Here is a 23,489-nt window from a genome sequence, read left to right on the forward strand (position 1 = left end):
GTGTGTATGTATTTAGTTTATCTGATCGAATGGCTCAGAACATCACCTTCAGACCAAACTTCATTTGACCTGAACACAGATTCTTGTGGATTCCTGACAGTGATGAAGCTTTTACTCTCCTCTTCATCACTGCAGCTCAGAACAAAATGAGGAGAAATCAAAACTAAACCAACAGTGAGCCACGCACTCCAACTACTTCTCAGCAGAAACAGTCTGATATTAACTTTAACTGTTTCATCTGCATCACATGTTCATAATAGTTCCGTTCTCTCTCTGTCTGTCTGTCCAATCCTGAAGCCTGTCACCGTTCTCTTCTAACTGCTTGACTGAGGAAAGCAGCCACTGAGAAGGTTGGTGGTTTACAGGAAACACTGGATCTTTGCTCTGATACTGTGTTTAATACAATACTGCTGAGAGCAGCATGGACTGACCGCAACCCTCTACTGACCTCAGAGTCTCTAGTCTACAGTCTGGACTCTCCAGAAAACCACACAGATCCTTCAGGTCTGAATCCTGCAGGTTGTTGTAGCTCAGGTCCAGTTCTCTCAGATGGGAGGGGTTGGACTTCAGAGCTGAGGCCAGAGAAGCACAGCTGATCTCTGACAAACTGCAGTAACTCAATCTGATAAAGAATGAAAGATGTAGTTAAAAATGGCAGCACGATATTCATACACCCATTCATGCCCACACAGATTAATCTCTCTCACACACACACTGGACATTTTCTACAGTGTATAGAAAACATGAGTCCTCTGATTGAGAGAAATACCAGTGTGTGAGTTCTGAAGGTTGAACTGAAGTGAACAGACATTATTCATGACAACTGAGTGAAATGAGCTGAAACTGAAGAATCATTCTCAGTCTGAGAGAAGAACAACTGGAAAGATGAGACAACAACTATTTCAAATGTCATTCATTAAATCACAGTGAATGATTCAAGTTATGTGTCAATATTAATTAGGTTCAGTTGTGGGACAAAGATGAACTGACCTCAGAGTCTCCAGTCTACAGTCTGGACTCTCCAGAAAACCACACAGCTCCTTCACTCCTGAATCCTGCAGGTTGTTGTAGCTCAGGTCCAGGTCTCTCAGATGGGAGGGGTTGGACTTCAGAGCAGAGACCAGAGGAGAACAGCTGATCTCTGACAACCAGCAGTGACTCAACCTGAATAAAGAATAAAAGATGTGAGTTTAGGAGACAAAGTTCCTGCTTGAAAGCGTTCAGTGTTTCATCATCTGTTCAGAGCTGAAGAAAGTTTAGAAAGTAAAAGTTTAGAAAATGAAACTGAAACACCTGAACCAAGAGGATGCAGGTTCAAACAGTCAAATACAAGCAGTGGAAACAGCTCTCATTAATATTAACGACAACATGCTGATGCTTCAATAAAGACGTAGTGGCTCCACCTCTAAAACTCTGCCAGCTCCACCAGCAGCTCCATCTATGCAAACCCATGTTGTGCAGCCACATTAATTAGAGATTCTACTAAAGAGTTTTCAAAGACAACAACCGTAAGTCTGAACTCTGGAGAAAAGTCAACAAACGATTCACACAACAACAACTTTTTAATTCATGCTGTGGTGTTGACATTTAATCTATCTGTAGCAGACGCAGGTTGGTGCCAGTGATATGACACAACAAGAGTCACAATCAAGGCAGTATAACTGACCGCAACATCAACTACTTTGGGTTCCAGCCAAGGGTCTCAACAGAGCGGCAGGCAGCTCCATCTCCTCCTGAGTTAAACTGGGTTCATGTTGAAATAAACATGTAGCTGTCGAGGTTTGTGGTAAGTAGGACCCAAAATGCAACCAACACAGAGGAGACGGTGCAGAATGTTTAATAACCAAAAGAACTTACAAAACAAGCACAGGGGAACACAGGGGATAACAACAGGCAACATGAACAGACTAAAGACAAACCCAGAGATCAACAGAGAGACAACAGACGAACCGACACAGACAAAGGGAAGCACAAAGGAGGCAAGGGTGATTGCACACAGGTGAAACACATTTGGGCGGGACAGACAATCACCACACAAACAGGACCAAGACAGGAAGCAAAACACTGAGACACAAGGAAACCAATTACAAAATAAAACAGGAAGTGCGAAAAGTCTAAACAAGACTAACAAAAGGTGTCTGCCAGAGCAAACCATGACAGTAGCTCACATTTCAGTAGTAAATATTTTCTAACTGCAATTACCAAGTGCGCTACACATAGCCTATGTTCAATGAATAAATGAATTATTTATAAATGAATAAATCTCTTAGTTCATCCACAACCGGGGGATGGTTCCTTTCAATGAGTACAAATTCTAAATTAAAAGTAGTATTCATGCTACATATTTGTAGATGTCAGTGTGGAAAAAGTTTCATGTGATTTATACAGTGAAGGATTTTTCTTGTTATATTAAGGTTTCAAAACCGTAACTCAACATTGCTCTGCCATAGTCACTGGACTTAAACCAGAGAAAAAGAAAACAGACAGAGATAATATCAGCCTTATGTCTGCAGGTTAATGTCAACACAACCTTCACATCACATTAATCTCAGCACAAAAGAAAAAAAATGGAGTCTGACCTCAGAGTCTCCAGTCTACAGTCTGGACTCTCCAGAAAACCACACAGATCCTTCACTCCTGAATCCTGCAGGTTGTTGATACTCAGGTCCAGGTCTCTCAGATGGGAGGGGTTGGACTTCAGAGCTGAGACCAGAGGAGAACAGCTGATCTGTGACAACCTGCAGTTCCACAATCTGAACAAAGAATAAAAGATGTAGATAAAACCATTGATAATCAATCAGATATGTCCTAATCAATGGTCTTAGTCTAAAATGAGTAGAGGGACTTTGTCCTTCTCTTATTGTGGATCATCATAATGTCAGCCTTCTACAGTCATCATCCAAATGTCAGCACAACATTCATACACCTCTTCATGTCAACACAGATTCATTACATGCTGCTGACCTCAGAACAGTCTGTCAATATAGAACCAATATCTGATCAGACATGTTGGACTAAAAACTGACTACAAGACTTTCATTCATGAATGAACTGGATCACAGTTTAAAGATCCAGTCCTGATCCAGTAAAAAGGTCTTGCTTGGTCCTGGTCTCAAGAAATCCAAATGTAAATGTAATGATGTGATGTTGTTGCGCAATATTATGAACAGAACGTTGAAGCGCACTTTTATTTTGAAGGACAGTATTTTTTTTTATGGTTAATCTTGTTCGTTCTTTTGAGTGTTATTAATGCTGTTATAAAGTATTGTGTGGTTGAAAATGTTATTTGTAGGTAAAAACGCAGCTAGATGCTAGAGGGAAGGTCTGGGAAATACAGGAAGTACAATGGGTACTTTATTTTGAAACTGTACTTATCGCGTGGCGCTGGGGGTTTTACTTCCTCTTGCTCCTGACTCTTCCCTGAGAGGTATGCATTTCTGCTGCTCCGCATATTTTCATTGTTTTCGTTGTAAAATGTTAATGTAAGTTATCTTAAACTGTTGTAATGCTGGTGTAGTCACATAGACACGTGTTAAAAGGGTATTTTTTTTGTTATATTGTCATGCGTAAATTTGCTAACTCGAGTGGAGAAGTATTATGGTCGTGTGTGTTGCTAGGCTGCTGCGTAGCTTATAACGCTAGGGTGTACTATTGAGAATGAATGCTCACAGGAGCCATGTGGTGACTGTGTTCATGGTGTTACAGACCAGAGAGAGCAAAGAGAGCATGTATGAGAAAACACTTGTGAACACCGGTGAATACTTCTTCTCTATAATACAGGTATGTGAGTTTACGCACTTTATGTTCGTAAGCTTATGTTGATGTAAAACATTTTATGTATTTTATTTAATTTTGCATTATAAAATCCTCTTGCTCCTGACTCTTCCCTGAGAGACCAGAGAGAGCAAAGAGAGCATGTATGAGAAAACACTTGTGAACACCGGTGAATACTTCTTCTCTATAATACAGGACGGAGAATAAATTGTGTCGTGACCAGCTACAGTGTGTGTCCTCTCCATTCATCGTAATCGAACACAACGCAGAATTAGACCCACTACATAAACACATATTAAACTGAACACGTACACACACACACACACGCACACACGCACACACGCACACACACACACACACACACACACACACTCTCCTCTGACTGAGAGAAATACGAGTGTGTGAGTTCTGAAGGTTGAACTGAAGTGAACAGACATTATTCATGACAACTGAGTGAAATGAGCTGAAACTGAAGAGTCATTCTCAGTGTTAGAGAAGAACAACTGGAAACATGAGACAACAACTATTTCAAATGTCATTCATTAAATCACAGTGAATGATTGAAGTTATTTGTCAATATAAATTAGGTTCAGTTGTGAGAAAAAGATGAACTGACCTCAGAGTCTCCAGTCTACAGTCTGGACTCTCCAGAAAACCACACAGATCCTTCACTCCTGAATCCTGCACGTTGTTGTAGCTCAGGTCCAGGTCTCTCAGATGGGAGGGGTTGGACTTCAGAGCTGAGGCCAGAGGAGAACAGCTGATCTCTGACAACCTGCAGTAACTCAATCTGAATGAAGAATAAAAGATGTAGATAAAATCATTTATAATCAATCAGATATGTCCTAATCAATGATCTCTAGTCCAAGTTTGTCAGCTCAATCAATGAGAGGCGCTCTGATTCAGTGTCTCGGGTGTCTCAGAACGAACGCGCACGCTACGTGGCCATGACAAAGAATAAAGGGCTGGTGCGCCACCATGTGGTGGGCATGGTAAACTTGTCTGACTGAGAGAAATACGAGAGTGTGAGTTCTGAAGGTTGAACTGAAGTGGACATTATTCATGACAACTGAGTGAAATGAGCTGAAACTGAAGAGTCATTCTCAGTGTTAGAGAAGAACAACTGGAAACATGAGACAACAACTATTTCAAATGTCATTCATTAAATCACAGTGAATGATTGAAGTTATTTGTCAATATAAATTAGGTTCAGTTGTGAGAAAAAGATGAACTGACCTCAGAGTCTCCAGTCTACAGTCTGGACTCTCCAGAAAACCACACAGATCCTTCACTCCTGAATCCTGCACGTTGTTGTAGCTCAGGTCCAGGTCTCTCAGATGGGAGGGGTTGGACTTCAGAGCTGAGACCAGAGGAGAACAGCTGATCTCTGACAACCTGCAGTAACTCAATCTGAATGAAGAATAAAAGATGTAGATAAAATCATTTATAATCAATCAGATATGTCCTAATCAATGATCTCTAGTCCAAGTTTGTCAGCTCAATCAATGAGAGGCGCTCTGATTCAGTGTCTCGGGTGTCTCAGAACGAACGCGCACGCTACGTGGCCATGACAAAGAATAAAGGGCTGGTGCGCCACCATGTGGTGGGCATGGTAAACTTGTCTGACTGAGAGAAATACGAGAGTGTGAGTTCTGAAGGTTGAACTGAAGTGGACATTATTCATGACAACTGAGTGAAATGAGCTGAAACTGAAGAATCATTCTCAGTCTGAGAGAAGAACAACTGGAAACATGAGACAACAACTATTTCAAATGTCATTCATTCATTAAATCACAGTGAATGATTCAAGTTATGTGTCAAGATTAATTAGGTTCAGTTGTGGGACAAAGATGAACTGACCCCAGAGTCTGCAATCTACAGTCTGGACTCTCCAGAAAACCACACAGATCCTTCACTCCTGAATCCTGCAGGTTGTTGTATCTCAGGTCCAGGTGTTTCAGATGGGAGGGGTTGGACTTCAGAGCAGAGACCAGAGGAGAACAGCTGATCTCTGACAACCAGCAGTTCCACAATCTGAATAAAGAATAAAAGATGGGAGTTTAGGAGACAAAGTTCCTGCTTGAAACTGTTCAGTGTTTCATCTTCGTTCTACACTACCCTAACCCTAACTGTGGGAATACAAAAATTCTGGCTATTAACGGCTAATGTTAGCCATCAACAGAATTAAAAGTAAATGCAAAGAAACCTAGCTAATCTCAGGCCATTGCAACAAACCTCACACTAGGGTTGCACGGTATACCGGTACCAGTATAGTACCGCGATACTAGAGTTTTGAAAACGGTACTATACCAGCATTTTAAAAAAAACTGTACTTTTATTTCATTTTATTGAATGCAAATGAATTGGTAAATTGGAGCCTGTCTCTTTAAGCACAGCGAGGCCAGCGAGTGTGACGTAGTTGCCCGAGCGGATGTAAGCTGCCTCCCACGCGCACTCGCATGTTTAGACTGAGGAGGAGAGAGAAACGACAAGTCGCGTCTTAGACAGATGGAGCGGGTTGAAGAAAATACAGTAGATAGAGATGGCAGCTGCAGAAAAGCCCGTACTTGTGGACAAAATGGGGGCCCGAAGTTCGGTGTGGAAATATTTCGGGTTCAAACCGAACGATAAAGGCGAGCCACTGAACCCAGAGGCACGGCAGTGCAAGCGATGCTACAAAGTGTGTCTCGCAAAAGCAGGCAACACTTCAAACCTGTCGAAACATTTAAAAGACAACCATGCGGACTTGTTCCAAGACTTCAGTCAAGAACGACAGGTGATAATGTTGTTCACCTGTTCACTGCACTGTAATGTCAATGAAAGAAGTACAAAGCCCCTCCCAGCCCAGTAGTAAACCTACAGTAGCCTGCATACAGAGAGCTAAAACATGTCCATGGTTAATAAATACATTAAAAAATATATTTTTAAAAATTAAATTACATTCCTTAAATATTTAAATAACCCATTAAGGCAATACATAATATAATGAAATATTTTTTACAAAAAGTATCGAAAAGTATCGAAATACATATTGGTATCGGTATCGAAAAAGAAATTTTGTATCGTGACAACCCTACCTCACACACGTGTCTTCTTTTCTGTTGGACTTTGAAACTGCCAGTCTGCAGTGGACAAAACAGATTTCATTTCTGACTCTTGAGCATGTGTGAGACCTGGATCAAACCTGAAAACACTGCTACCCCAGCTGCACTTTCCAATAACCACATATTCTCCCATACAGGTCTGGCTGAGGAGGTGGGACTGGTCTCCTCATTTCCAACAAATGGACATTTACTCAACTGTTGCTTCCAAACACTCCTCATTAGAGTATCATATTGTCATGGTGACTGCTGCGGCGAAAGTCTCTGTGGTTGTCATCTACCGTCCACCAGGACAACTAGGTGATTTTGTGGATGAGCTAGACACAATGTTGTCCCCTATTCCTGACCATGGCTGTCTGCGACTCATACTAGGTGATATTAACATCCACTTAGACAATCACAGCTCTTCTGATTTCCTGTCCACGATACACTCATTTGACTTAAAACGTGTCTGCAATCCTCCAACTCACAAAGCTGGTAAAGTACTTGACTCACCTGAAATTGTGTCACAGATTTTCTGCCAGTTAAACCTCTGCAACTCTCCAACCACTATTTCATTTGTTTCTCTGTTTGCCTCCCTGATCTACCATCCATCCCACCACCTCTGGTTTCTGCCGCAACATCACTAACTTTTCTCCAACCCACTTTTACTCAGTGCTCACTTCAGCTCTACCTTCCACTAGCACCTTTTCCTCATTCAATGAAATGCGCAGTACCACAGACACTCGGAAACTATTTTCCACTTTTAAAACCTTATCCAATCCTCCACCACCCCCACCAGACACATACCTCTCAGCTGATATATCTTTGCCTCGTTCTTCACTGAAAAGGTTGCGGCCATCAGCTGCCAATTCTCAGAACCTCCCAGAGACAACCATTCTCTGCTGAACAAGGGTGCAAAAGACACACCTTTTTCCCCATTTGCCCCACTCAGTGAGAAGAATTTGTCAAAACTCCTGACCAGTAGCCCATCCCACTACATGTACGCTAGATCCCATTCCCACAAACCTCCTCCATAGCCATATCTCCCTCCATTGTACCAGCAGTCACACATGTAGTAAATGCTTCACTGGCTCAGGTAACTTCAAAAACCCTCACTTGACCCTGCTCATGTGGAGAACTATAGACCTGCCTCACTGCTTCCATTCCATCTAAGTGTATAAAAAGAGCAGCATTTAAAATGGTCTCAGAATTCCTATCATGGATATCTCCTTGATCCAAATCAGACAGGCTTCAAGAGCGGCCACTCCACTGAAAGGCCCTGTTGTCTGTGACAGAAGCCTTGAGGGCAGCTAGAGCCGCAGGTCAGTCCTCGGTTCTTATCTTGCTGGACCCCTCAGCAGCCTTTGATACAGTGAACCATCCTGCTGTCTGTCATCTCTAACGTGGCCATCTTGGGCAACGCCCTTTCTTGGTTTGAATCCTATCTCACAGGGTTCTCTTTCAGTGTGTCATGGCAAGGGAAAATGTCCTTAGCCCAGCCCATCCTCTCCCCATGATCCCCAAGGATCAGTACTGGGACACCTCCTCTAATGCAATATACACCACACCTCCGTGGGCCCAATTATCCACTCACATGTCTTCTCATAGCACTGCTATGCTGACGACACCCAGCTATTCCTGTCATTCCCACCAGGCGACCCCACTGTCTTTGAGTAGATCTCTGCCTGTCTCTCTGACATATCTGCATGGATAAAGTCAACTAAACCTCTCTAACACTGAACTAGGGATACAGCAATTAACTGGTTTCACTATTAACCTCCTTTTAAAATGTCACAGTTATGTAATCGTAAAGGCTCAGCTACATCGAGTGGGTGTCTGTTCTCAATCAAAAATCTGACATTATGCTGGTGCATTATTGTTGTCGCTTTGGATAAAAGCATCTGCCAAATATGTAAACATAAATGATATGCTCACACTTTAATACATTAACACGTAACGTTATTGTAAATTTGCATCACTGCAACACTAGAATGAATTAATGCAAGCATAAACCTGCACATCAACAAACTCACACTGTGCATAGAATGTAAATCGAACTTAACTAAGGTATTAAAACACCGAAACATATAGCCGTTGCTTTCAAGGGCGTGAGAAAAGACACAGGAGAAGCTCTCACCATGCACACATTTCTGCTTCACACTACTTGTTTACTAGTGCGGGTTCCCTATCCCACAATAAACAGCATGTCTTTTGCAATGCATCAAAATAATATCACTATGCTGGGCGGCCAGAGATCCCTGTGGAGATCCGGAGAAGGAGGAGAGGCTGTAGAGCTGGAGTGAAGCGCAGACAGCGGAAAAAATGGTATAAACCATGTTTACCGTCTGTCGTCATGGGGAACGTAAGATCACTCCCAAACAAGATGGAAGAGCTTACTGCGCTAACCCGGCTTCAGAGAGACTTTCGCGAGTGTAGCATCATGTGCTTCATGGAGACGTGGCTGAGTGAACTTTCTCCCGACTCACATGTCACACTGGACAGATTTCAACCTGTACGGGCGGACAGGAAAACCACGGAGTGTGGTAAGAAGAAGGGAGGAGGGGTTGCTGTGTTCGTTAATGAGAGATGGTGCCACCCTGGACACATCAGTGTCAAGGAACAACTCTGCACTAGAGACTTGGAGCTGCTAGCGGTTAGCATGCGGCCGTACTATCTCCCAAGAAAGTTTTCACATGTCATTGCGGTGACTGTGTACACCCCCCCCCCCTCGGCCGTCGCCGCTGCAGCCACAGACCAGATCCATAGTGTTGTCTCTCAACTTCTAAACCAGCACCCCCATTCCCTCCTCCTCATCTCCGGGGACTTCAACCACACGTCCCTGTCCTCTGCTCTTCCTACCTTCACCCAGTATGTGGATTGTCACACCAGGGACAATAAAATTTTGGACTTGTTGTATGCTAATATCAGGAATGCATACACCTCATCCCCCCTCCCCCCGCTGGGACGCTCAGATCACAACCTTGTCCATCTGATCACAGACTACACCCCTCTGGTGAATAAACAACCACCTGAGAAGAGGTCTGTGAAGGTGTGGTCCGAGGAGACCAGTGCCAGACTCAGAGATTGCTTGAAATAACAGACTGGGAAGCACTCTGCCCCCCCCATGATGGCGACATCGACACCATGACCCACTGGATCACAGACTATATTAACTTCTGTGTGGAGAGCACTGTGCCCTCCAAGTCAGTACGCTGTTTCGCCAACAATAAACCCTGGGTGACCTCCGAGATTAAGGCCCTGCTGAACGAGAAGAAGAGGGTCTTTAGATCGGGGGATAAGGAGGAGCTGCGCAGAGTCCAGAAGGAACTCAAACAGAAAATCAGGAAAGGGAAGGACTGTTACAGACAGAAGCTGGAAGAGCGGCTGGTGCAGAATAACACCAGAGATGTCTGGAGTGGACTGCAGAACATCTCTGGCCACGGAAAAGGAGTGAGGAGAGACCTGAGCTGCGGCAACAAGAACTGGGCCAATGAACTGAATCTGTTCTTCAACAGATTTGATTCTGCCCCCTCCCCCCTTACCTGCACTGCACCCTCTTCACACCTCCCTGGGCCAGCTCCCCCTCCTCTCCTCAACCCGCTACTTTCAACTCCCATTCACCTACAGCCCTCCCCTCCCCACCAATACAACTGCCCCCTCTCACCCCCCACCACCCCCATATCCTCACCTCAGTCATCTTCCACCCCCTTATCCATAACAGTTGATCAGGTGAAGTGTCAACTTAAGATGATCAAGACAAGGAAGGAACCAGGCCCGGATGGCATCAGCCCCAGATTACTGAAGGACTGTGCAGATCAGCTCTGTGGTGTGCTCATGCACTTGTTTAATCTGAGCCTGAGCCTGGAGAAAGTACCGGTCCTGTGGAAGACCTCCTGTGTGGTCCCGGTACCTAAAACCCAGCGCCCCAAGGAGCTTAACCATTTAAGGCCTGTTGTCTTGACCTCTCACCTGATGAAAACTTTGGAGAGGATCATCCTAAATCACGTGAGACCACTGGTGAGCACACAGCTGGACCCCCTGCAGTTTGCTTACCGGCCTAGTGTTGGGGTGGACGATGCAGTGATCCACCTACTGCATAGATCACTGCTACACCTGGAGGACAGTGGGAGCACTGTGAGGGTCATGTTTTTTGACTTGGAAAGGTTTGGAAGTTGGAAAGGGTGGGAGTGGACCATTACCTGGCTGCATGGATGATAGACTACCTCACCAACAGACCAGAGTACGTGAGGCTTCGTCACAGTGTGTCTGATGTGGTGCTCTGCAGTACAGGTGCCCCCCAGGGTACGGTGCTCTCCCCTTTTCTCTTCACCCTGTACACCTCAGACTTCACACACAACACCACACACTGCCACGTCCAGAAGTTCTCTGACGACACAGCCATTGTTGGGTGTGTTTCGGAGGGAAATGAACTGGAATACAGGACAGTCATCAGGGACTTTGTCAGCTGGTGCAAGATCAACCAGCTTCAGCTTAATGCCAGCAAAACAAAGGAGATGATTGTGAACCCCAGGCGGAAGACATCCCACTTCACACCAGTGAACATCCAGGGACTGGACATCGAGGTGGTGGAGAACTACAAGTTCCTGGGGGTTCACCTGAACAACAAACTGGACTGGTCCACCAACACCCACGTTCTCTATAAGAAGGGTCAGAATCGCCTTCACCTGCTGAGGAGACTGAGGTCCTTTAGCATGTGTGGGGCTTTCCTCAGGACCTTCTACGACTCTGTGGTGACCTCCGCCATCTACTTCGCTGTGGTCTGCTGGCGAGGGGGCAGCACTGACAGGGATAGGCAGAGGCTCAACAAATTGATCCGGAAAGCGAGCTCTGTCCTGGGCTGCCCCCCTAGACTCCATTGAGGAAGTAGGTGACAAGAGGATGTTAGCTAAGCTGACATCCATCATGAACAATACCTCTCACCCTCTGCATGACACTGTAGGGTCTCTGAGTAGCTTCTTCAGCAGCAGACCTTTATATCCTCGCTGTAAGAAGGAGAGGTTCCGCAGGTCCTTCATTCCAGCAGCTGTCAGACTCCACAACTCCTGCTCTTCCTGACCATGTGCAAACTTGCACTTTTTCATGTACATATCGTGTGTATTGTGTATATTGTATTTATTAGTGTATAATTGGTTTATTTTTCTGCTGTGGTAAATGAATTTCCCAGTTGTGGGATGAATAAAGTTAATCTAATCTAATCTAATCTAATAAATGTGCATCATGAGTTCAGTGCAAACCAATGTGATACTGTGCTTCTATAGATAATATACTTCAACATGAATTATAGTAGTAATAAAGTAATGTCCATTAACCTACTACAGACTTAAATCAGCGGGCAGAGCACTGGAACAAGAAAACACTGAAACATGGAGTCTGACCTCAGAGTCTCCAGTCTACAGTCTGGACTCTCCAGAAAACCACATAGATCCTTCACTCCTGAATCCTGCAGGTTGTTGTAGCTCAGGTCCAGGTGTCTCAGATGGGAGGGGTTGGACTTCAGAGCTGAGGCCAGAGAAGCACAGCTGATCTCTGACAAACTGCAGCGATTCAATCTGAATAAAGAACAAAAGATGTAGACAAAATCATTGATAATCAATCAGACATGTCCTACTTAATTACCTCTTCTCTAAAATGAGTGATTTTGTCCTGTTATTGTGGATCATCATAATGTCAGCCTCTACAGTCATCATCCAAATGCACAGATTCATCACATGCTGCTGACCTCAGTACAGTCTGTCAATATAGGATCAATATCTGATCAGACATGTTGGACTAAAAACTGACTATAATGTGGCCCCTTGGTGCCTCAGGTGGTACAGTGTGAACCATGAAGGCTTAGTCCTAACTGCAGCATCCTGGGTTCGAATCCAACCTGTGGCCCTTTGCTGCATATCACCCAATCTCTCTCTTTTCCTTACTTCCCTGTCACGCGGTGAGGTCAAGTTGGGGTTTTGTCCTGTCTCCATGTCTTGTCATTTCCTGTTTTATTTTGAAAAGTAACTCTCCTCTCGTTTCAGGTCACTTGCCCTTCCTCGTGTGTCACTTGTCGGAGTGTCTTCCCTGATTCCTGATTGTGTCCACCTGTTTCCCATTACCCTCATGTGTCTTATAGTCCGCGTCTCCCTTTGTCTTGTGCCAGAGTGTCTCGTTCCAGTCGTGCACCCCAGCCAGTTATCACAGTTCATGCCTTGCCTTGTCTCTGCCTTTTTGTATTTATTCTCTACCTCCATGCGAGTGATTTTTTGTTTGTATTTTCATAGTATAGAGTTTTCTGTTTGTAAAGTTTATAGCAGTTTTTGTAGCCTCCTTGTGGAGTGATTTTCTGTTGGTTTATTCATTTTTGTTTCAGCAGTTTTGTCCCTCCATTCGGAGTGTTTTTTGTTTATTAGATTTTTCCCTGATAGGTTTAGTCTTGTCTAGTTAGCATAATTTTCATAGCTGGTTTTATTTGTCACTCTATCCGGAGGTTGGAATATTTAAATAAAGTCTGCCTAATTGTCACTCTGCAACTGAGTCCTCTTTATAGTCCAGGCCTGACACCCTGTGTCTATTTTACTGTGGCTATCAAAATAAAGGCACCACCAAAAAAAAACTTACTACAACTTTTTTGACAAATTAAAATGAAGTGCTAAACTGTGGGTGGAACTAAGAGGCGTTTACGGTACATTAGAAATCAAAGTACCTATGGTACATAGGGCAGATGAAAACTTGAACCTGTTGCACCTGTAGGTGGTGTAGAGAATAAAAGTGGGAACAGGACACAACTCTGTGGGGAGCCTGAGGAAGACAAAAGCTGCTTCACGCCTTGATCCTCTACAAGTGAAGGAGACCACAATCCATCCGACACCATTACCATCTGGATTAAACAGATGTTGCAGTTTGGCAGCCAAAACACTAGGCAGACACATGATGATCTAAACATGGTTAGGGTCAAACACATTGTAGAAATAACAGACAAACCTGTACTAAACAGTTTCTGTCACAAAACAAAGTGTTGTTTTCATCTTTGTAGGATCAGTATGTTATGCACAGCACTACAACTAGATATACAGCATTTAATGATTGAGGTTCAACACAAAAGCATCTCAGTGAGATCTGACCTGAGTGTCTCCAGTGTGCAGTGTTGAATCCTCAGTCCAGCAGAGAGCAGCTCCACTCCTGAATCCTGCAGCTTGTTGTTACTCAGGTCCAATCTCTCAGACTAGAGGACTGGGAGCTGAGAACTGAGGACAGAGCTTCACAGCTTCTCTCTGAGAGGTTACAGCCACTCAGCCTGAAGGAGAGTTAATGATCAGGAGATTTTAGTTGTGTAGAGATTTCATGTTGTTTTAAAGGGAAAGGACATTAAACAAAATAAATTGTTACACTGTAAAATTTTAGTCACATTCTCAGATCACAATGATTTGTAGTAAGTAAATGTTGGTCATCAGTAAGAACCAGATTGTTAAGAAATCATTTTGCATGGCTGCATTCATCTGTAGAAATGAACACAGATGGATAAACACTGAAGAAACAGGTTGAACCTAAACAGCAGGGCCACCTGTATTATCGCCAATGTCCCCGACTGACTGACTGACTGACTGACTGACTGACTGACTGACTGACTGACTGACCATATTTCCACAATTGGCCAGCCAGATGCCACATAACTGAGTTGCAACTTACTCATCGGCCGTTACTCTTTCCATATGATTTGGTGCAAACAAGTTCTATTAGGAAGGTGTTTACAGCAGCAGTGTTGACAACTTAGCGCATTTATTGCAATATTTAGAGACTTTTTTTCAAACAGACTGGGTATAAACCTGGTACATGACTGGACCGTGTATGGATGCCAACCAGAGCATCAGGGCTACACCTTGTTAGGGAGTCTACTGAGCCGCCCTAGTTTCTGCTGCTCGGAGGCTACTGTGAAGCAGAGGACTATTGTAAGTATCATGACTACTAAGGAAAAGGAGGAATAACTACACATAAGACACACTGAGCAGAGAGAGCAGGAGAGAGGGAGGGAGAGAGAGAAGTCATAGCAAACTGCTAAAGAAACTAGCAGATCTGAATAACATGTAAACAACAGAAACATCAGCAAAAGGAAATGAGAATACTTTTACTACAGCACAGCAATCAAAGCCCTGTTAAGAAATAAAGGGTTTCTGTCCACTGAAACGCTAGAGGCCTTTCAATTTGAAACGATTACAAGAAGTGTTGAGTTTATATGATCTGAGTGATCATTTAACTGATGTGTTTGGTTATTTTGTCAGACGACGTTGTGGTTATAAAATCAGGATTTTAGCATCAGCAGAGCAGCAGCTTGGAAGTGACTGCTGGTTAACATGTAGTTAAGGAAAGTTAAGGGAACATGTTTCTATCACTATTTCAAACTTGTTCCATTGTCTTTACAACAGAAACAAAAAAACATTTCAATGAAAACAGCTTTGTTGTGAACTCAGCTGTATTAAAACGCTGTCTTTGTGAGCACAGAGAGGAGAAGAGAACAGATGAAACCAGACAATATGATGTCAGTTGTTTACAGTAGTTCCACAACAAGTCCTCAATTTCGCACATTGACCATACACAGTCCAACCACATATTAGGTTTGAGCCTATTCTTGTTTACAGTTTTTTTCAGTTGATAACACTAAAATGAGGCACAAAGCAAAATTATTGAAACTGAGCAATTGTAAATAACTGTAATTACAACCCAACACATCTGATACAGTTACTATCTGCAGTTGTCAGTGCACCTACAGAGCTTTGTTGGAGGCTTTAACCACTGGAATCAGCCTCAGAAGAGACTCCTCTGAAGCAGAGGAAAAGTATTTCTTCAGGTCAAACACGTCCAGATCTTTTTCTGAAGACAGTAAGATGAAGCCCAGAGCTGACCATTGAGCAGGAGACAGTTCATCTGTGGACAGACGTCCTGATCTCAGGTACTGTTGGATCTCTTCCACTAGAGAACCATCATTCAGTTCATTCAGACAGTGGAACAGGTTGATGCTTCTCTCTGGAGACAGATTCTCACTGATCCTCATTTTGATGTAATTGACTGTTTCCTGATTGGTCTGTGACCTACTGTCTGTCTTTTTCAGCAGGTCCCGTAGTTTATCCTGATTGGTCTGCAGTGAAAGACCCAGAAGGAAGCGAAGGAACAAGTCCAGGTGACCATTTGCACTCTGTAAGGCCTTGTCAATGGCAATCCTGTGGATCTTGCGTGCAGAGGTTTTCCTCAAGAGGAGTCCCAGGTTTTGAAGTGATGGTCGTGGCAAAGGCATCACGTTCTTGTTTCTGTTAATGCGAGATATCTCCACATAAACAGCAGCCAAAAACTCCTGAATGCTCAGATGCACAAAGCTGAAGACCTTGTCTTTCTCTTTCCTCCCACGCTCCTTTTTAAAGATCTCTGTGAACACTCCTGAGTACACCGAGGCTGCTCTGAAATCAATGCCACTCTCTTTCAGATCTTCCTCGTAGAAGATCAGGTTGCCCTTTTCCATTTGCTGAAACGCCAGTTTTGCTAATGACTCAATGTACTGAATGCACTTTTCTTGACCATACTTCTCTTTTGTCTGATCAATTTGAAACACCAGGAACTCTGTGTACATCTCAGTCAGGGTCTTGGGCAGCTCTCCTCCCTCTCTGGTCTTCAACACCTCCTCCAGAACTGTAGCAGTGATCCAGCAGAAGACTGGGATGTGGCACATGATGTGGAGGCTTCGTGATGTCTTGATGTGGGAGATGATCCTGCTGGCCTGCTTCTCACATCTGAACCTCTTATTGAGGTACTCCTCTTTCTGTGGGTCAGTGAACCCTCTGACCTCTGTTGTGCTGTCCACAAACCCTTGAGGGATCTGATTGGCTGCTGCAGGTCGCGTGGTTATCCAGACGCGGGCAGAGCGTAGCAGTTTCCCATTGATGAGTCTCCTCAGCAGAACATCTGCTTTAGTTGACTGTGTTACATCAATAGAGCCAATATCCTCGGCATTAAGGTCCAGATGAAGGCGGCTTTCATCCAGTCCATCAAACACAAACAGCAGTTTGAATTTGCTCTTGTCAAAGTTCGTGTTTCCTGACGACTGTAGAGTTGTAAAGATGTAATTAAGAGCTTCTTCTTTGATGTCCATAGTTTCTGGTATACATTCATGAATTAGCTCTGCCAAACAAAACTCTTTTCCCTTCAGTGAATTCAGCCGACGGAAAGTGAAGGGGAAAAGGAGATGCACATCTTGATTGGTTCTTTTTTCAGCCCAGTCCAACACAAACTTGTGCACAAAGAATGTTTTTCCAATTCCTGCGACTCCATTGGTCAGCACTGTTCTCATGGGTCTGTATTTTCCAGAGGGGTGTTTGAACATGTCACTGGGTTTAATTGGTTTCTCTGTTTCTGCTGGCTTCCCTGCCTTCTCGATCAGTCTGACCTCATGCTGAGTGTTGATATGTACGTCGGCCCCGACTGTGATGTACAGCTCTGTGTAGATATCAGCTAGATGCTGTTTATCTTCTGCCCACCCTTCTTGCACACACACAAACTTGTCCTGGAAGTTGGACTGAAGCATCTGTTGGTAATATTTGATGGGGTGTGTCTCTGGTACAGGAACCATCACATCTGTGTCAAACAAGAAGAGAAACATTCAAAGTGTGAGGTATATGTCTACAGATGCCTCTTTTCTTGCTTCTAGATGAAAATAATCTGCAACACAACACAACCTTGAAAACTAAAGCTAATGATGTGAAGATGTTTGCAGCATTTGTTAAGCAAATGTTTATAATTTTAGGCAAAGTAAGTTGTCTGTGGATACTATTCCAGTAATCATATCCTGATATTAAGGTGTAGAAGTGGTTACAGCATGCAGCCACTTCTATTGTTTCCAGTGTAAGAAGGACCTGCAGCAGCAAGGAGAGTGTGAGCAGGACTGCTGTCCTGCTCACACTCTACGTGTACAGCTGTTTGCTGCTGCTTTATGAGTTGACGACTGTTGAAACTTTCCAGCTGGTCATTGCAGTTTAGCATGTAACTATGGTAACTGCTGAAGCCACAGGTAAGACAGCAAGAGCAACAGGAGTTGTAGGATATTCAGTTTCACAGTTAACCAATATGGAACAATATGTAATATCAATAATTTTAATTAAAATTTTTGGCCTACAAAATTTCAAATGTGAGACAACAGAGAGTGCACATGGTGCTTTACAGGACTCATGTTAGGGAGATTTTCCTTTGAAGTGCTACAGTATGGGACTTAAACAGTGACATTAAATTCTGGCACTGAAAATAAAAGTTGACATCGAAAACAAAACCTGAGCTGAACAAAGAAACTATGGCACCGAAAAACTTTTATTGAAAAACTCTGCATACCTAGGCAACGGCTTCCACAAGTTCAGCTGGAACTCCCAAACTGCAGGTAAGTCTGTCTTCTCTGCTGCTGATTTTTTACAAAGGACCAGGCTTGGTTAAAGTTAACTTTTAATGGACTTTATGCTTCTTTGGCAGAGGTGCACTGGAGAAAGTGCTAATGTTAGCTCCAGGCCTCAATGGAGTAATATATAATCTCAAATAAGAACTGGCCATAAGGGTCTAGAACAGCTATGGTACCTCATGAGAACTGCTTGGAAAAAACAATGTATTCATCTTGGTGGCAAAGAGTGGTAGTGATCTTCATTCGAAAGAAAGCAAACTCCAAAGACATCGGCCACTTCAGCAGTATAACACTGAATAATGTTGAAAGAAAAATCTTTGTCTCTTTACTGGCTAGAAGGATGACTAGCTACTTGACTGAGATTGGCTACATTGATGCCAGCTGCCACACGGCAGGAGTACCAGGCCTCCCAGGGTCCGTGGAGCACCCTGGCTTAATCATCTGCCAGCAGGGCCAAAGAAAGGCAGTAGTGTCATGGTTTGCCATGACGGATGATTTATGTTTGAGTTTTTGTATTATGTTTGCACTTTGTGTTTTTGTAAGTAAAGTCATTTCATTTCACCTTTAGTATTTGTGTTTCGTCTGCATTTGGGTCCAGCCTTACTTAATCCTGACACATACCTGTTACTGCTCCTCAACCAGGAGACGTTTCAAGATTAATGGAGCGAAGACTGGGGGTTCCTGCCTGATAACCCAGAGGAGGTGTGAGAGGCAGCAATGACCAGCAGGTTACACCAGCCACCTCTACACTTACTGGAACTGGAGGATAAGGACCCAGTTGAACCTGGTGCATATGCCATGCCAAATCAAAACAGCCTCATGACAGGTGTCTCAGATACAGAGTTAAGTCAGTCTTAATTAAGCTACTTGAGAGGGTATGCAGATCAGGAGTAGATTCCTGGAACACTTAAAGAGGGAACAGCTCCAGAGTCTGTTCTGCCAGAGTGAAAACTCATGATGTGTTGGTGAAAAAGACACCAGAGGTCTGATGAGAGCTGCTCTGGGGACTAAGAGGTAGGAAATCACTCATGTGTCTCAAAGACTATGTTCATGCAGGTATGTTTGGACTAAGGGGTGGAGGATGGGAGTGCTGTAATGTGAAAACTTTGTAAACTAATGAATATTTTTTTTGTCTTGCGAGCGGAGGTGAACATTTCTCTCAGTTAACCTTCAGACGGTCTCTAGGTGGAGCTGATGACTAGAGAGAGCCTAGTCGAGGGTTACTAAACTTACTAAAATATAATTTTTAAACTAAAAAGATACATTGTGCCTTTTCAGGGTTTCCATACCTACCAGAGAACACAGCAGCTTTACCTTCAGTCTGAGGAAGAGGAGCCCGAGTCTGAGAGGAGGAAGGTCCTCTGTTCTCTGAAGTCTCCCCAACATCACTGACAACCACTGACAGAGAGAGAGAGAGAGAGAGAGAGAGAGAGAGAGTGATTATGTGTCCCCACTCATTACTGCTATTATTGATGTATTATTTATCATTAGGTTAATAAGTGTTTATGGGTCCTTGTTTTTCATTTGCATATTGTTTCTTAGATTCCGTGTGTGTATCTGTATTCAGACATTTTTTTAAGTTTAATGTCGCAACCTGGTTTAGTAAATTACTAGTTTGTCTTGACTAATCTAATATCAGCGCATTGTCTTTTCTGGAACAACTTCAACATTAATTGCCTGAGAAAATGATGTTTACTGCTGCATCGACAGCAGAAAACATGGACAGTGACACAGTGAACTCTTTGTTCACCACGGCTTTTCACCATGGCTTTTCCTAAAATGCTGCTGCCTGTTTATGGCTACTGTTCACAGGTCAGTGAGATCCATCTACAGTTTTGAATTTACAACAACACTATACAGTATGGGGTGAATACTTTTGTGAATAAAACAGTCCATGTCTAGTTATTGCCTTCGAGTGAAAACATTTACAGACCTGGTTGCTTATTATATTATAAGTTCAACCCACTTTCGCCTTTGTCAAAGAAAGTTCTTCTGTTTAGGACAAGTGTTGCTGGAGTTTGTGACCTCTTAGGTTAGGGCTTTGGTCATTCTGTCATAAGGAAATGGGTGTGGCTTCATCTAAAATGGGTTGGAAAAACAATAAATGTGACCGGGTTGTGTTAGTGTTAATTACTTTGTTGACTGTTCCTGGTGGTAATTTTACATTTACATTACAATGTAAAGGTTTCAGGCAGTGTTGGACACGATATGAACTTATAAGGAAAAGGAAGTGGAAAAACATTTTTGCCACAAGAGCCTGTGATTTTTTTTTGTTTTATTAACTTTTGAATAAAATACATTTCTAGCCAAAAGGAAACCATGACACTAATCTTTCATAACACACAATATAAGTAGCTTGTGTTTAGAGTACATGGAGATATTGAAAATAAAATGAATGCTTTTAGTCTTACTTAGACTGGGGTAGTGGTGCACTTCAGCCTTTTGTGGCCAAAATGAGTGTTACAAAAACAAACACTTACAAATACCTGACCTGGTCAAAAACAGGCTTTCAGGATTGAAATGTGTTAAAGAAAGAAATACCACATTATGTCAAACTGTGAATTTCCAAGTCTTGCATCTGTCCACTAAGTATTAAGTAAAGGTTGCTTCACCATTTCCCACCTAAAAGCACCACTGGTGTTTTTCTCTCTTGTGACTGACCTTCTGGTCCTGAGCTGCCGACAGACAAACTCTGCACCAGGTCATTCCTGTTGAGCTTCTCTAAAACCTTCCTGGTCACCTCCACAGCTCCAGGAAGAGTGTACGTCTGCACCATCAGATCCACTGTCTCCCACGTGTTTGTCGTCTGCAGTTGTTTTTTTTTGATGGTTGGGAAGCCTGGTGTAATGTCAGGCTGCTGCAGGAACCACTTGAATTTATTGAATTCCTCATGTCCCAGATCTTCCAGAGTGTTCAAGATGTCCTCTGGTGTCATCACGGCTCCCTGCTTAAATCAGAGAACATTGTCAGTAGTTTTGTCACAGCTGTGTTATTGGTTCATGCTTTTCTGATCTGTTCATAATCAAATTAAAAATACCAGTCATTCATTTACTTAAGAAACTACACAAAAACACTACTTTATATTGGTCTAGGTCACATGGTTGTCATTGTCTTATTAACTAACTGGACGAGGCGGGCGGTGTCCAGTAGCTGAGTGGTTAAGACACCAACCACAAGTCCCTCATTTTGATTCCTGCCACTGAGCTGAATCAGTGCTACAGGACCTGAGAGAATGAGTTACTGTGAAAGACCAGGTTGGACAGTCATGTGGGTTTTCTGATAAATATTAATTCATACTTAAACAACTGTTTAATGTTTTATTATATACTTGCTTTTTAAATATTAAAATTAGGTTTTCCCTCAGAAAGGAAAGTGTTCTGTCCCACTTCTTTTCCCGTTGCTGTCAATTAATCAGACAGAGTGCGAGTTATACAATGAAAATCGGGGAGGTCAACTTTCGTGACGAAAGGGAACCCAGTGCAGTGCAGGCGCGTGCTTCAGCGGACTGGAGTGTTGTGGTGATCTTGCTTATTTAACTAAAGCAAATAAATGTAGTGGAGTAGAAAGTACAATATTTCCTCTCATATGGCATTTTGCTGAACAAAGGTGGAAATATGATCACTCAGTCACTCAGTGACATTTGCCATTATTGGGTTGGCCCCCACTGTTGTGGCCCAGCCAAATAGGTTAAAGACTAACTAAAGCATCATATATGACATTTTATATCGGTAATGAAATGACAAGCCAACATTGGAAATGAAAGGGCACGCTATCAGTTAGCTAGCATTAGTTATCTAAACTGTAACTTAAGGCTTAAGTTAGAAACTTGCTAACATTATTATTATTATTATTATACATCTGTTGATACTTAACACAATATAATTCAGAAAATGAAAGTAATAAAGTAAAGTGTATTAAAGCTAGCTAATGCTACTTACATTTACCTACAGTTTCTTCGCAACACATGGGAGCAGAGATTTAAGTGTGTGAGCCACTGATGGAGTGAGGCAGGCAGACAAGACGTTCAGCTAACATCAAGGTTAAGAAATGGTAGCACAGCCCCCAGAGTCAGATCCAGCACAGCCCTCAGAGCCCAGGCAAAGCACCATTGACATGGTTTGGGATAATGACATGATGACAAAGCTTATTCAGCCGGATTGCTTCTATCAGTCACAAATGGTTAGCTTACAGGTACAGAAGTATCAATGAAAGGAGAAAGGAAAGGAGAGAAATAATTGTCGTACTGTGTGGCAGGTGTAGGTTCTTTTCCTGGGGTTAGCTTTCTTCAGACACAGGGTGCAGAAGGCTGAAGGTGAAGCAGACGTAACACAGAGAGACGGCAAGCAACCAGTGGCATCCATGAAGAGCAAGAAAGAGAAAGAGAGACTGGTGTAACTGAGACAAGGACACCCCAGCGGCAGAGTGCTACTATGGTGTAACCGGTAGGTTATGTCCTCCTCGCCACTGGGGGTTGCTGTGTAATCCCAGCTCCTTCCGGTCCCACACCTGCAGCAAGTTCCCTAATTAGCAGCACATAAAGACAGGTGGTAGCACTAACCAATTCAGATCTTCTTGCTGCTGTTCCTGGTTTGGTGCCATTACATTCGGTGGAACCAACAAATGGTGTCTGCGTTCCCCCATGGTTGCCACATCATATGCATTGATTGGATAATATACAGCCAAGGTGATTGCCACTGCTGCTTTGTATCTGTTGAAACTCACTTGAATTTTTAATTTCTTTTATTGAGTTTTAAATACTAGGTTTTCTTCAGTGATTTTAGTCTATTTATGTTTTTTTTAAGTATATTTGTAATTTGTTTTATATTTTGGTGTAGTGGTGGGGCTCATTTTTTATATCGTGATTGTTTTAAAATAATTTTGATTCATAGAGAAGTGGTTTAGCACTAACTTTTAAAAGGTGGCCTTGTGATTTTATTTATTTATTTTCTTGTGTGCTTTTATATTTTATGGTGATTTGTTTATTGTGTTCTAGTTTAACGCCTACCTAATAGTGTGACCCCTTTTGTATGTTTCCGTTTTGGTCTCGCTCTCCAATTTTTTTATAGTTCTTTTCTTAATTCAGTTTTTAACTATTCTAAAATCACTGAAACCTAGATATTGACCAATCTTCAGTTTGATGTTATTTTATTGCCATTGTATTAAACATTGCATCGCTGAAGGAAATTAAATGTAAAAGAAAACTCTTTCTT

General features: G+C 42.8%; 1 pseudogene; it reads right to left on the reverse strand.

The window, feature by feature from the left end:
* The window catches only part of LOC130183888 (NACHT, LRR and PYD domains-containing protein 12-like), a 30,602-nt pseudogene that overhangs the window by 5,366 nt on the left and 1,747 nt on the right, over positions 1 to 23,489 (reverse strand).

The sequence above is a fragment of the Seriola aureovittata genome, chromosome 16 (genome assembly GCF_021018895.1).
Source record: "Seriola aureovittata isolate HTS-2021-v1 ecotype China chromosome 16, ASM2101889v1, whole genome shotgun sequence".
NCBI classification, from domain to species: domain Eukaryota; kingdom Metazoa; phylum Chordata; class Actinopteri; order Carangiformes; family Carangidae; genus Seriola; species Seriola aureovittata.